Source organism: Molothrus aeneus, chromosome 2 (genome assembly GCF_037042795.1).
Source record: "Molothrus aeneus isolate 106 chromosome 2, BPBGC_Maene_1.0, whole genome shotgun sequence".
NCBI classification, from domain to species: Eukaryota; Metazoa; Chordata; class Aves; order Passeriformes; family Icteridae; genus Molothrus; species Molothrus aeneus.
Window position 1 is genome coordinate 88,745,025 of NC_089647.1, and position 13,133 is coordinate 88,758,157.

At 41.8% G+C, this 13,133-nt stretch overlaps 1 protein-coding gene across 1 annotated transcript in view; it reads right to left on the reverse strand.

Annotated features, from left to right (window-relative positions):
- Positions 1-11,212, reverse strand: part of FHL2 (four and a half LIM domains 2) — a 37,697-nt gene extending 26,485 nt beyond the window's left edge. Inside the window, exon 1 of the mRNA XM_066571601.1 lies at positions 11,135-11,212. The gene's annotated coding sequence lies outside the window, so the exon portion shown is untranslated. The remainder of the gene's footprint in view (positions 1-11,134) is intronic.
- Between the last annotated feature and the right edge of the window lie 1,921 nt (positions 11,213-13,133).

The following is a 13,133-nucleotide window of genomic DNA, read 5'->3' on the forward strand; positions in this document are numbered from 1 at the left end:
CTATTTGATTCCAAACTTTCCTAACAAACTAAACATTCTGAATGTGTTGATTTTTTTCAATTTTCATGATATTCTTAGTTCCCCATCTGTCCATTGACAGCTACTGCAGCAAGTCTGACAGAGATTTTTTGATGATCCTTGATACAAGACAGGTGTTTCTCATAATTATAAGTTTAAATATATACTGGCTCCAGTTGAAATTATTTAGTTTATCTGTTGCAGGTCTGGGTTGACTTAAGGAAGATAAAGGAATTTTTGCATATTTTAATATAACACTTCTGACTCCTTGAAGGCAGAAGAGCCTCTGGTGATTTAAAACCCATTGGTTTGTGGGCTCACTATGGGACTGGACACTCAGCAGCCACATCAAGACTGTGTGGGGCTGTGAAAGGGATGAGGAAGGTGATCAGGCAGCACCTTCCCTTATCCCAGGATGAGGCGTATGCACTCCATCACACACTACTAGGGAAGATACAGGGAATTCAGACCCCTTACCCCCCTTCAGGACCACTCACTCCACATTTGTCTGGCAAGTAAATATCCATCAGTGATTGGTAGCCCTTCCCAGCCTCTTTCCCACCAGACTCAAATTCAACAGGTGTGAGTGGGTGGGAGAGCCACAAATTTCATTAATTTTCAGAGAGATGGGGAGGAAAGGACAGAGGCCCTTCCACTAACAAATTCATTATGTAACCCACTTCTTCTTTTTCAATAGGTATATTTTATATTTTATTTTTAGTTCATTGGTTCTCTGAAGAACCCAGCAGAGATCAGGCATCTTCAAGGCTTCAGAGGAGTCATGGCAATGAAAACAGGGGCAGTGCTTCCAATAGTGGGCCTAAACCAAGAGTGGAAATGCACGTTCCATACAGTGATTTAGAAATTTATCCTATGGTTTATATTTTCCTCATGTGTATAGCATTTACATAGCATATATTGCTTGTTCTTCAGTGGTTTGTGTGTTTAACAGGTTAATTCTACATGTAGAATGCTGTACTTCCATATGGGTAAAAAAGGTGGAAATAGTACCATTTTCATAGCAGGATTTCTCAGTGATTTTACTAAGCCCTCATAAGTCTCACTTCAGCTACTGGGCTGATGCTGGAATAACTATAATTTCAGCACTTATCTCCTTTTCTGGCTGAAAAGAATGAACAAAGAAAAGTAGTGGAAAGAGACAGCTGGAAGTGGAATATTTTTATTTCCCCCAGTTTGAGACATGAGAAATATAATGTCTCTGAGAGAGCAGGGGAGGAGAAAATATACGCTTTTGGGTTTGAAAATGGCTAAGCTACTGGCTGATTCCTTACTCCACCAATTTATCCTGGAAACTGTTAAGTTCCTTTATCAGAATTCTACTAATCCCATTTTTGATGCTTGAATCTATGTAACACAAGCTTCAATTGAATATGAGAGGGTGCATTTAGGAGAGCTGCTGTTTTTGGCACTAAGACTTAGGAAGGAGTGTAGACTAGTGCAGAGGTTGCATTTTAGTTCATTAAACCTAAAATAACAGGTATGCAATATTAAATCTTCCTGAAATTTCATACTGATTAAATGCTCACAGATATGTATTTTCCCTAAGAATATGAGGAATTTGCAAAGGATAAAAAGATATTTTCAGCATGTATTTTCTTTCCCAATTCAGTTTCCAAGTCACAAGATTTTGTGCAATATTTTGATCTTCCTTTCTTCCCCTAGGAGACTCAAACCTCAAGTAGAAAGACATATCAGGTAAGAAATATCAGAATTTCACTGATTCTGATGAGGGAATTACAGACATCTTTGGACAACCCATTAAAACCACCCCAGCCAAGGCAGATAGAGAAAGTCTGTCTGCTTTTGGATGATGTAAGACTTCTACTATTGATGCTTAGCCTAAATCAATGAGGAAACTTTAATGATTTAGAAACTCCAATCTAATATGTAAAAAACCTCCAAAACTTCCATGTTTACTTTCTTAATAATTTATAGTTTTCACATGCAGTGTTAAACAATTTTCTTCAGTAATTTAGAGAAAGGTGCCATGGTTCAATAGCATCAAAGAACTTCTGATTTTCATAGGAAAAGTTATCTTTAGAAGGATGATATGATGCTATGAGACTCAGATACAAGTGTATCTCTGTGATCACAGGGTCTGACATAGAGATGAAAGCATTTTTGACCATTATGGTCAGTTTGGACAAAGATTTCATTAATTTTTTTTAAGTTAGACAGGACTTTTGAGCCAGTTAGCCCTAGTTTCATTCAGGGAAAACTATCTCTTGAAAGAGGTGTCCCAAAGTGAATATGGCAGTGAGACACCTGTGGTCTGTCACTTTCTGTGTAATTGCTCCCATACCCTTCTCTCTGTGGACAATTGAGATGTAGGAGAGGGCTTGCAATGGATGACCCAAACAGAAAGACAACTGTATCTCTTTTTCTGATGCTTTCCTCTCTCCCAGCTGAGTACAAACAGCTTTTATCACTGATGTGCAGAGGAACACAATTTGATCACAGAGGAGTAGTGCAATGATGCTTGAAGAAGCAGACAGAACACCAGAGGAAGCTTCAAGGATCAACCCAGGGATTAAAGGAATGGTATCTGCTAAGGAAAATCCCCCTTGCTGTCAGATGAGTTTCCAAAAGCTGGGAAAGCTGAGGCACCATATTACAGGACTGACAGGTCATTCACTGGACAAGCAGCATTGTCAGAAAATCTATCCCAGGACCTCATGGATTAAAAAAAAGCCATACAGGCCATTGCACAATAAGGGCAGCCCATCAAAAAACTCCCCAGGCAGTAGCTGCCTGTACCATGTGGGGCAGCCACCCTGAACAGCCCTCACCAGGCTGTGAACTGTGTGAAGAAATAATGAAGATTTACAGCAAAGACAGTGGAAGACAACCATTCTTATGGAATGCGGTATTTTCCCCTACTTTCCCTAGCATTCTTTCTCATTCTTTCCCCTCACTAAGGAGGGCCTTTACTTTTAAGGAAACTAGAGTGAAATATTCTGGTCTTTGCCATCTTCACTTCTTTGGCTTCTAGGTGTTCACTAAACCCCTCAGCTCCACAGTTTGTTCATCTGTAACCAAGGGTAGAGACCTTAGTGGCATGTCTGCAGAATGCTTTGGGATAGAGAGATGAAATCAACAACAGGTCAGGGGTCTTCATATGACTCTAAATGATAATAGTGCAGGGACCTATGCAGAGGAGCTCTTGCTTCTTTCCTTTGGATTCAACTTGACTGCCATATGGGGCCTGAATATGACTGATGGGAAGAACCTTTTGGGTTTCCTACTCTTGCAGATGGAATCTGGGATGTAAAATTACTACAGAGGTTGCAGTAATTGCTGGTCTTCTGAGCTGGCAAATACTACCCCTTAATTTAGGATTTATTAATTTTCATATAATCATGATTTATCTTTTCCTATTCTAGATGCATGAAACAAACACACTGTGATTGGTCCAAGAAATTAATGACTCTGTGTTTCTGAGTGCACCAGAGACCTGCTATTCTGTAAAAAATAGCTCCCATTACCTGTGGTGTTCCCAGCAGCACACTTCTGCATTTTTAGGCAAAATCCCCTTTCAAAGTCTTTCTCCCTCCCACTGCTCCACTGCTCACAGCTTCCCCAAAACCCTACTTCTGGGGGTATAATCTGCTTCTGCTCCCCTTAGCACTTTTTCTGCCTGCACTCCTGATCACCCTGCACTGTTATCAACCTCTGGAAATAACCAACAGCAACATTTGAGACTCCCATTTCACTTTATCAGACAGCCAGAGGCCTCAGGAACTCCTGAGCAAAGGCAGGTTTGAAAAACTGAGCAGCTGGCAGACACCTTAAGAACTCGCCTAACTAATTTCCAAGGCAGAAGTGACGATGTCCAAGTCATCCCTGGCAGATCTCTGTCTAATTTTCCAAGGAAGGAAGGAAGTGGCGAAAGGAAGGAAGTGGCAGAAGTGGCGAAAGGAAGGAAGTGGCAGAAGTGGCGGAAGGAAGTGGCGGAAGGAAGGAAGGAAGTGGCGGAAGGAAGGAAGTGGCGGAAGGAAGTGGCGGAAGGAAGGAAGTGGCGGAAGGAAGGAAGTGGAGGAAGGAAGGAAGTGGAGGAAGGAAGGAAGGAATATTTAGACTGAAGTTTTCAGTCTAACATTCATGCTTGTAAAGGATGAATAGTGTCAGGAGAACTTGTCATTTGTAGTTATTCAGATCACACCATAGCAATATGAGCAGGGTTCCTCCAATTTGTTATGCTGCTCTTGGGAAATATCTTGGGAAGAACGTGAGAAAACAATGTAATGATATCTCTTCATAATACTCTGCCAGCCTCCAGCAACTTTTGGCTTGGGGATTTCTTAACCTGGAGGCAGTATTCATGCTGAATATCACTTTCATGAACTTGCAGTTCCCTCCTGATTGCCTGAAAGGAAATTCACAGTTTCCAGCAGGCTAAGATCAAAGCTGATGAGTAGGTAGCTCTACTCTGTGTAGCTGAAGAACCATCTTCCTTGTGTTAATTTTGAACATATTACCTACTAGTTTCATTAGAGGCCTCCTAGGTCTTACCTTTGGAGATATAATGAGAAACTTTATTCATATGCTACAGGCTGTTCATGTCTTTGTCAATCTTTATATCTCCCCTCAGCCATGTCTCCTAGGCCAGGGAGTCCCAGTCTGCCTGTTCAGTCTGCATGAAAGTTACTTCTCGTGTTTTATCACTCCTCCTCAAACTTTTTCAATATGACAATTTAGTTTTTCAGGTGATGTGGCCAAAACTTTAACATTCAGTTTGCATTTTGGCTGCATGTGTTCTGTTGGTTTTGGGGTTTTTTTGCAAACCTATATAACCTTTAAATTTCACACCCAGCTAAACATTTCAGAACCATTACTTTATAGCTAAAGTTCCATTTCCATCCCATGGTTTTATGCTCATCTACATTCAGTATAAGAGGCTGTTCTAGTGCCCACTCATCTTTTTTGCTTAAGATCCTTTTCTCTCATCTGGTTTCTCAGTCTTAGAAATTCCCACTAATAATGTCCTATTAATCTCTTTACTGTAAAACCTATCTTTCAATTGGTTTTATGCCATACATGCAAATATCTTCCCTCTTATCCTGTTACTGCTTAGGTGTTTTTAAGGTTTTGTGGTCAGAGCCCTTATTGAATACATGGAAAAGGACAAATAGGCAGATGCTGCCAACCAAAGATCTCCTGTATCTCTATGCTGTTTTTCATCTTACAGGAACTTGATGGATTTGAAGAACATGATTTCTCCTTACCAAGGTATATTGAATTTCTCACAATGTATCATATTTACCCATCTTCTCTACCCTAATAGTGATTTCTACTAAATTTGTCAGTCTTACCAGGCTCTATTTCTCCCATTTTCTCTTGGAAGAATTTGAAAAGGCTGATGCTGTACTGGATTCATTCAGGTGCTCAGTTCTAAGTCTGTTTTCAATAAGAGGCCATGGACTATTATAATTATTTTAGCTAATTTATCCTTCAGTCCCTTTAAATCTGTTGGATGAACACCATCTGGTTCTAAAATTATCTTCCTATTAATTTTGCTTATTTGCTCCGTACCTCTTCTACAGACACTTCAGCTTGAAATAGATCCTCTGACGATGCCCATAAGGAAGCATTCTGCTGCAGGAAGCTCTCCAAGTTCCTCACAATGAACACAGGAGCAAAAAAAAAGAGATAATTTTGCCTCTTCTGCTACAGCCATCTCTTGCTCAAGGACTGGTTATCTGTTGGTCCCCTCATTCCTCAAACCCATCAACTTGCCTAATATTCAAAAGAAGCATACAGTTGCAAATCACTTCTCAAATTACTTCAGATTCGTAATATTTTGATGTAAGTAGAAACAGTCACTCTCTCCATTCTGACCATGACTGGGGACGTCCTGTTTTGTAGAAAGATCCTTCTGTATGGCAACAATTATTTTTCTTCTCAGCTACTGTTTGTATATACTACAGATAAACTGAGAGGATCTGAGATGTAGGCTCAGACATATATTATGATTGAGAACATGAGCTTAGATTGTGCACTTTGAAGTAGAGTCCTTGCTGTTGATCTTCTTAGGCCTGTGCTTACTTTGAACCCTATAAGTGCTCAGGCCCTTTAAATAATAGGATTAAAGTTAACCTTTGGTTGCTGATGTGAATTTCATGTCTACCACTTCACACAGAGCTGAAAAAATATACCATCCATTGTCAGCCTGATAGCAATGTGGATTGTGTTTGTCCCTGCCAAGTTTATATTCCCATGGCTGTCTAGTGGAGTTGCTGTCTTAATGTGAATGAAATTCAAATGTTGTGAGTAAAATGGAAGAAAAACTTGTACCAAAGGCTTGTCTTGAAGATGAAGTGTCTCTTGCAGGAAGATAGGCAATTTTTATGAATCATTAGAGAGGAGTCAGAACTCACATTATGAAGCAGTGCTTATCCTTTTGCTTATCCATAATGTCTAACCACAAAGTCCAGTGAGTCCTGGTTGGGTTGCTACAATATAAATGCCTGGCATGACTGAGCACTGCCCATTTGTGTGTCCCTGAAGAGCCTGTCCACAATGATGCTGACTCTTCCTTGTATCCAGAAGGATTTCCAGGAACCCAGACTCCTCATTTGCAAGGAAGAGTTTCTAACACTTGGATATCCAGCAAAAAATGTGGGGAAGGGGCTGGCTTGTCTGGCAGCAAACACAGCACTGGCAGGCAGTGGGAACTTCACTTGCAGGAGAGGGCAGAGGAAGACCTGTGAGGAAGGCAGACTGCTCTGCCTGAGTGCCTACAGCACTTCCACAGCCATGCCCCCATTGTTTCTCCTGCCAGCTTTCTCTGTAAGCATGCCCTGGACCCAGGAGTCTTTGCTATTTCCTTCACTAAGCCACACATCCACCCTACATTTGCACTGAAAAACACAGGGCAAAAAGGCAGAAAGGAAGCATGGCTGCCCTCAGCTCTGGTTCTCAGAAGAAACTCACTTCTTTTTTCTGAATTAGGAAAAAGTGCTATTTCTCACCCCTAAAAGGATGTTGAGAGAAGAAACACTTGCCAGTGAATTGCAGGCCATGCGAGTGTGTAACACATGTGTTTAACCTGTGCTCACACAAATTCCTGACTGGGGCTTATGTGCTGGAGCTGAAAAGTACAACAGAGTTTGTTCTGAGAACTTCCTCTCTGTTGTTGTTCTGTACAAAAAGTGCCATGCTGTATCTCTCTCTGTACAATAATTAGTCTTCCAAACCCCTGAGTGTCCTGCTGCCTTCTACACCCAGCGCTGGAGGCAGGGAGATGTGTTGCAATGGAAACCATGCATAGGGAATTAGGATACCAAGCACTTAAAAAATGGGATAAATAACAGAATAATGGGCTTCTGTGTGATGGCATCAATGGCTTGCAGGTATTTCTGTTTTCATATGGTAATCTCTAGGCATGTTGGGCTTTGCTTCCCTAGCCACAGACTACCAAAAAGGAGCACTAGTCAATGCTGTCAGTGCTTCCCTCCTACAGAAAGCATGCAAATTTCTAGGAAGACCTTGGTGAAAATCTGTTCAACTTGACAGGGAATATGCTGATCTGAAAGCCCTCTAGCTTTGTTTATGGAGTGTGTGAAACAGCTTCTGTCCCCACTCATGTGCCATTTTATTCTCATGACAAAGCACTTATTTTCCTTTTTAAGGAAAGTTTAACTCCAATTTGTTGTGATATGGGAGTTCCAGAGACACTGCAGGAAAAAGAAAGAATATTATAAAAGAGAACCTGCATAAATGGCTTCATAAATGATATTATTGAAAATATGAAGTGAATTTGAGGGAAAATATTTTTCTTCTCGCTCTTTCAATGTCACTAATTCTTGGTAAGCATGTTTTAACAGTAGCCAGTAAATCAACCTGCAGCAGAAACTTTTTGAGTTTTCTGAAGTTGATGGATCCCTTTGAAATATCTGTGGTAATCCTCCTTCTATGTTTGTCAGAGGGAGTTGAGCAAAACCAGGCAAAATTGCTCTAGCTGCTTTTGGAAAAACTAGGACTGTGTAATATGACCTATGCTTCTCAAAGCTGATCAGTGTTAGATGATGAACATTGTTGAAACAGCCTGAGATTTATTAGCATGAAACTGTACTCACTGTGATATAAAGCCAAAGATAAAATATTGCAGTCAGTAATAATTCATCTCACTGAAAAACAACTGTGTCAGAGTGTCTGTGGTTTGGTTAGACAACATACAAAGAAGGAAAATGGTGAGGAAAAACATGCAAAGGCAATTTTGTGGTACAAATCTACACAAGTTTGGTACTATTAAAATTAAGATGAAAAGAAAGAGATCTGGGTTTTGTTAAAATAATCTGTGGATGCATCTGAGAGAACTCCCATTGATATCTGTGGGGCCAGGATTTCACCCCCAAGTCAGTATTCACATCCACTTCCTTCTCTGGTTTTCTTCTTTGTAAAATAGCCTTTTACATTTTCTGTACTAAAGAAGTGTTTGAATGAGGCTGCCCCCTCACAGCCTCTTGCCAGCTGCAGTCAAAGGTCTGCCTTGTTCTGATGGCTTGCTCTTTGCAAGGGAAAAAGTAAAGTTATTCATCCATTAATCATATTTTTAAATGCTAGGTAAGAACAAAGTATTATTGTTGGAGATTGCCTTTAGAATGGCTTCACTTTGGAAACAGGCTTTGGGTCTTTTTGTTTAATTTCACTTTTAAATTCAAATCCCATGAAAAATCACAGCATTAGTATGTATGTTCCTGTATTTTGTTCCAGCTAAAGACTTTTGGCCAACACAGTTTTTTTAAAAAGCTAATGCTTTGCTGTACATGATTGGAATGCTGCTTCTGCTTCTTGTTTTTAAAAGGGAACACTGTCAATACACCAGTGACTGTAATATTTTAACACTAAGTGCCCAACCAGGATGATTTTCTCATTTATATTGTTTTAGCCTGAGGCTTGGAAGATAGGCAAAGAATTTGAGGACATGAGAAAACTTCTAGCACGTGAGAAGTGAGACTGCTCTATTAAAAAATACTAGTTTTGTACATGATTTCTTTACTGCACAATTTACTGTGGAAGCACATCTGTTTAGCTTAATAGCAAGATCTTGTACCAGACGAGTGAAGGCAGCTGCCATGTCCCACTGGTGTCCCTCTAAAACACTGCAATCTCTGGTGGGACATGCTGCCTTTGGGCCCCAGGTAACAGGAAACTCATCTCACCAATGCTGGGGAGCAGAAGATGGAGCTCTGTGCAGATCTGACCAGACCATGGTGCAGTGGCCAGATGGTTATGGCTGGGAACAGGGAAACGTGAGGTGCTGGCTGCAGTGTCTGGAGCCTTCTGAGGCACCCACAAAGCTCCAAGAAAAGTGCATGTGCGGATAATTTGGTATTTTACATTACTTTATTCTTCCACTTAAGTTATGTGCTGTTCTTGACATGAAAGTTGGAGCAAACGTGTCCCTAAGCATGTTGTCTCAGCACTATCTACACTGACTGTCACAGCCCACACCAGCACAACCTGGAAAGCTAAGCCAGACATGACATTTTACCTGAGTAACATGGCAGTGAGTGCCTGTCACAGGTGAGGTTGGATACATGGGGGCAACCCCAGAGGCCATGTCTTTACTCATAAATCAAATAGGACACCAGGATGTCCCAGGCACTGAGATTCACTCACCATGCTGGTCTCCTGACCAGACATGTAGGGCTCTCCCTCCTGGGCATGGCCTAAGAGCAAATCCTATCCCTAGGACATGTTTGGATGTGTTCACTTGATTTCAGAGGCCATGGGTGTGTAATGGCCTGGGCAAAGCCCCGGGGCTGCATTTCCCCCAGGACAGCCCTGGGACCAGACCAAAGTTCTGCACCAGTGGCACCAATGTGAACACCACCTCTCATCTTCAGTCAGTGCCTCTCCAGCAGCTTTAGACCAAGTAATCATCTGACCTCCTGCCGTCGAAATCCTCACCGAGGATCTGACCTCAACCCCAAGCACTTTGAAGTGGGCTGTCCTTTCCTACAAGCACTGGCCTTGGGTCAGGTCTAAGGAGTCCTGCACCTCAGGGTACCAGGGACCGGCGATCCTGTCAAAGCCCATGAAGCACTCAGCATCTGAAAAAACCTTTCTTTCATTTAACTTCTTGAATAATGGAATAGTAAACAAACTCTAGTGCAATGTGTGATAGCTTTAGCTTTTAGGCTAAAAGTAAATTAGTATTTCTTACCTTTGTGTCATATTTTGTGATCCTTGGATTTAAAAGCTTTTGGTTATAAAAATATTTATAATAAAAATGTATCTGTAAATGCATCCAAACAAATGTACTCACATGTGCAAATAATCTTATTTTTCCTAAGAGGCGTTCTTTTATTGGCTTCATTTGAAAATTAATGCTCTCATGAGATGAGGTTATAAGTAATATAATGTAACAATATCCTGATAATTGGCATTTGGCACTTATTGCTACTGCTATTTTACAGGCTAGTTTTGATGAATTCCTCTTTGACACAGAGTTATGATTCAGTGCTTTGCTTTCTTTTTCCTTTTCCCTCAGCTGCTGTAATCCATAGCAAGTAATTGTTTAAAACATGAAATCAGCAGGCATCACCTGCAATTTTCCTTTTTTTTCTTTCATGGCCACTAGAAAATGGTCTGAAAGGGGAAAAAGAAGTAAAATGTTCCTTCTGCCTGGCCACTTTTTTCCCCCCACTATCTATTTATTTTCCAAACATGCAACATAAGGAAGAAAATGCTGATAGAGGGGAAAAAGCCTCCAAAAACTAATGAAAAGCTTTCTGCCTGAAGCAATTCAGTTTGCTATACAAACCAGGGAAGTGTCTAGAGTTAGATATGGTCGTGTTCCTTGAGAACATGAAAACATGACAGTGTATTATTAGTGAAGAAACTAAAGAGCAGCTGTTAGTTAGCACCTGGTTCCCAACAGCAGGCTGGGAATACAAAGAGGGACTCCGTGTGTACCCTGGCAGCAAGAGAGGAACAAACATCTTAAAGCCCACTCTTCCCCTGAGAAAACAGCGTTCCCCTCAAGAGGTCAACGCAGAGCCCTGAGTGAGAAGTCGTGGCAAATTGCAGGTGGAAATGAGAAAAGGGCTCAAAAGACAGTGAAAAGAAAAACAAGGCACTACCTTACCTTGCTGCAGCCCAGTGCTACCTCTGCTTATGAGTCTGTGAATGAGAGAGGACAGGACAGCCTTGCCTCTTTATTGCATTGCCCAAACTCTATGTTTCATAATTAGACAGTTGGGCATCCGGTGCTGCGGGTGAGCTATAAATATAATATCTCCAAAGCAGCAGCCATGGGCAGGAGATAAGGACTGCAGCATCTCTGTGCTCACCAGCCTTTTAAGGCATCACAGCTAGAGCTGCATGAGATGGAAAGGGCTGTTGTGCTCTTGAGCAGTGCCAGCCCATCACTTTGCTGCATTTGGGAATGCCTTCAGGAGGTGCTGCAAGGCACGCTGAGGAGATGGTGATATTTCAGGGCTCAGTATTTTGTCTGGGATATGAGCAACTCTAGTTTATCAATCAGATTATTTGTCAGGCCTTTGGGATTGACAGAAACACCTTAAGAAGTGCTGACTGCTCTATGGATGTCACAAACTCCAACACTCCTTCATCCGTCCATCTGTCCACCCCAGTGTGCAGCCCTGTTGCCGGGTAGTTTGTGTCTCGTGTCCTGCCTTGTTTTTGCCCTGCACCTCCTCGTGCAGGAAGCTGTAGTGCCACCTCACTACAAAAGACAGCAGCTTTAGAGATTAGCCTGAGATCACAAAGTAAGTCTGTGCTGGCAGCAGGACTATAGCTCAGGGGTGAACTTTCTGCTCAGGGCTTGTCGTATCCTTCCTGCTGCAAGGTAAGTGTGGTGCTGGGTGAAGGGGACAATAGGGCATTAAAAAAAAAAAAAAAAAAGAGCAAGATTTTTGAGGTGGGAAAAACTCTTCTAGTAGCTCCCATGGGGACAACCTTGCTGGCTGGGGAGGAAAATCTGTCCAAGCAATGCTCAGTGCAGAGGTGGAGTTACAACCTGCCTACCTCCTTGCCAATATCGGATCCATCTCTGCATTTCAATGTATGTCTGCAGAGAAAGGTGTAGCAGAGACATGGTCCTTGGTACAAAGCTGAACTATTTTAAGAGGAGGAAAATGAAAACCTCTCTGTAAGATGGTGTGATGAAGAAATAACAAAGAAATAACATCAGGCAGACTCTGTGTGCAGGCAAAAGACTCTCTACAGCAACATACTCATCTGAAGAAGTGCTGTGCTGTTGAACCAAGGTTGCGGGTTGTTCCTCCCCCTGGCTGAAGCAGCAGTACTTGATGAGGGATTTAGCTCCTTTGCTGATTTATTTATTACTTCCACAGTCCTGAAGAACACGTAATTCCCTTCATCTCCTGCTTCTCTCTCATTTCTTCAGAGCTCTGATTGAGCAATAGTCCTTAGGAGAGAGCATCACCTCCCAGCTTGTCTCTGAGCAGTTTGGACAACAAGTGTAGGTCAAGCTGCAGAGGCTGGATGCTAACACAAACTGTGTGCCAGGCTTTTTGGCATGACAAACTGATTTATGGCTTGAAATGGAGCCCAGTTAAGTTTTATGCTTTTAACTCCAAACCAATGAGAAGCGGGCATCTGAGGCATTCATCCTACCATTAAAAAGCTCGCAACAGCATGTCCTCACCCTCTGCCAGGCAGCATGATTTGAAAGCCTGATTCAAGCCTCTGGTGGAAAATGGCTTTCACACATCTCCTTTTATCCCTGCAGAAATGTCTAGCTTCCAAGCTCCTCACCATGGGTGAGGAGCATGGCCTAGAGACTTGGGTTAGGGAGGTAAGAGAAATATACCACAGAATTCCTGGGGAAAGTATTGTTCATCCTAGATCTAGTGGCCTTTTGCCTCATATTTCTTTAGCTACCATATAAACAGCCCTTTCACATTTCCCAGAACAATAAACAGTTATGAAAAGCTGTTTAAGCAGCAAAAAGGGGAAAGTTAAGACATATGTCTTGACAGCTCTGGAAAGCCTCAGCCTTTTTATGTTAACCAAATTTTTTGTTTGCATGATTCAAAGGTGTGGCTGATGTTGTAGAAACAGCCTGGGTAAATGATGGTTGTCTGCTGCCCCAGTCCAGG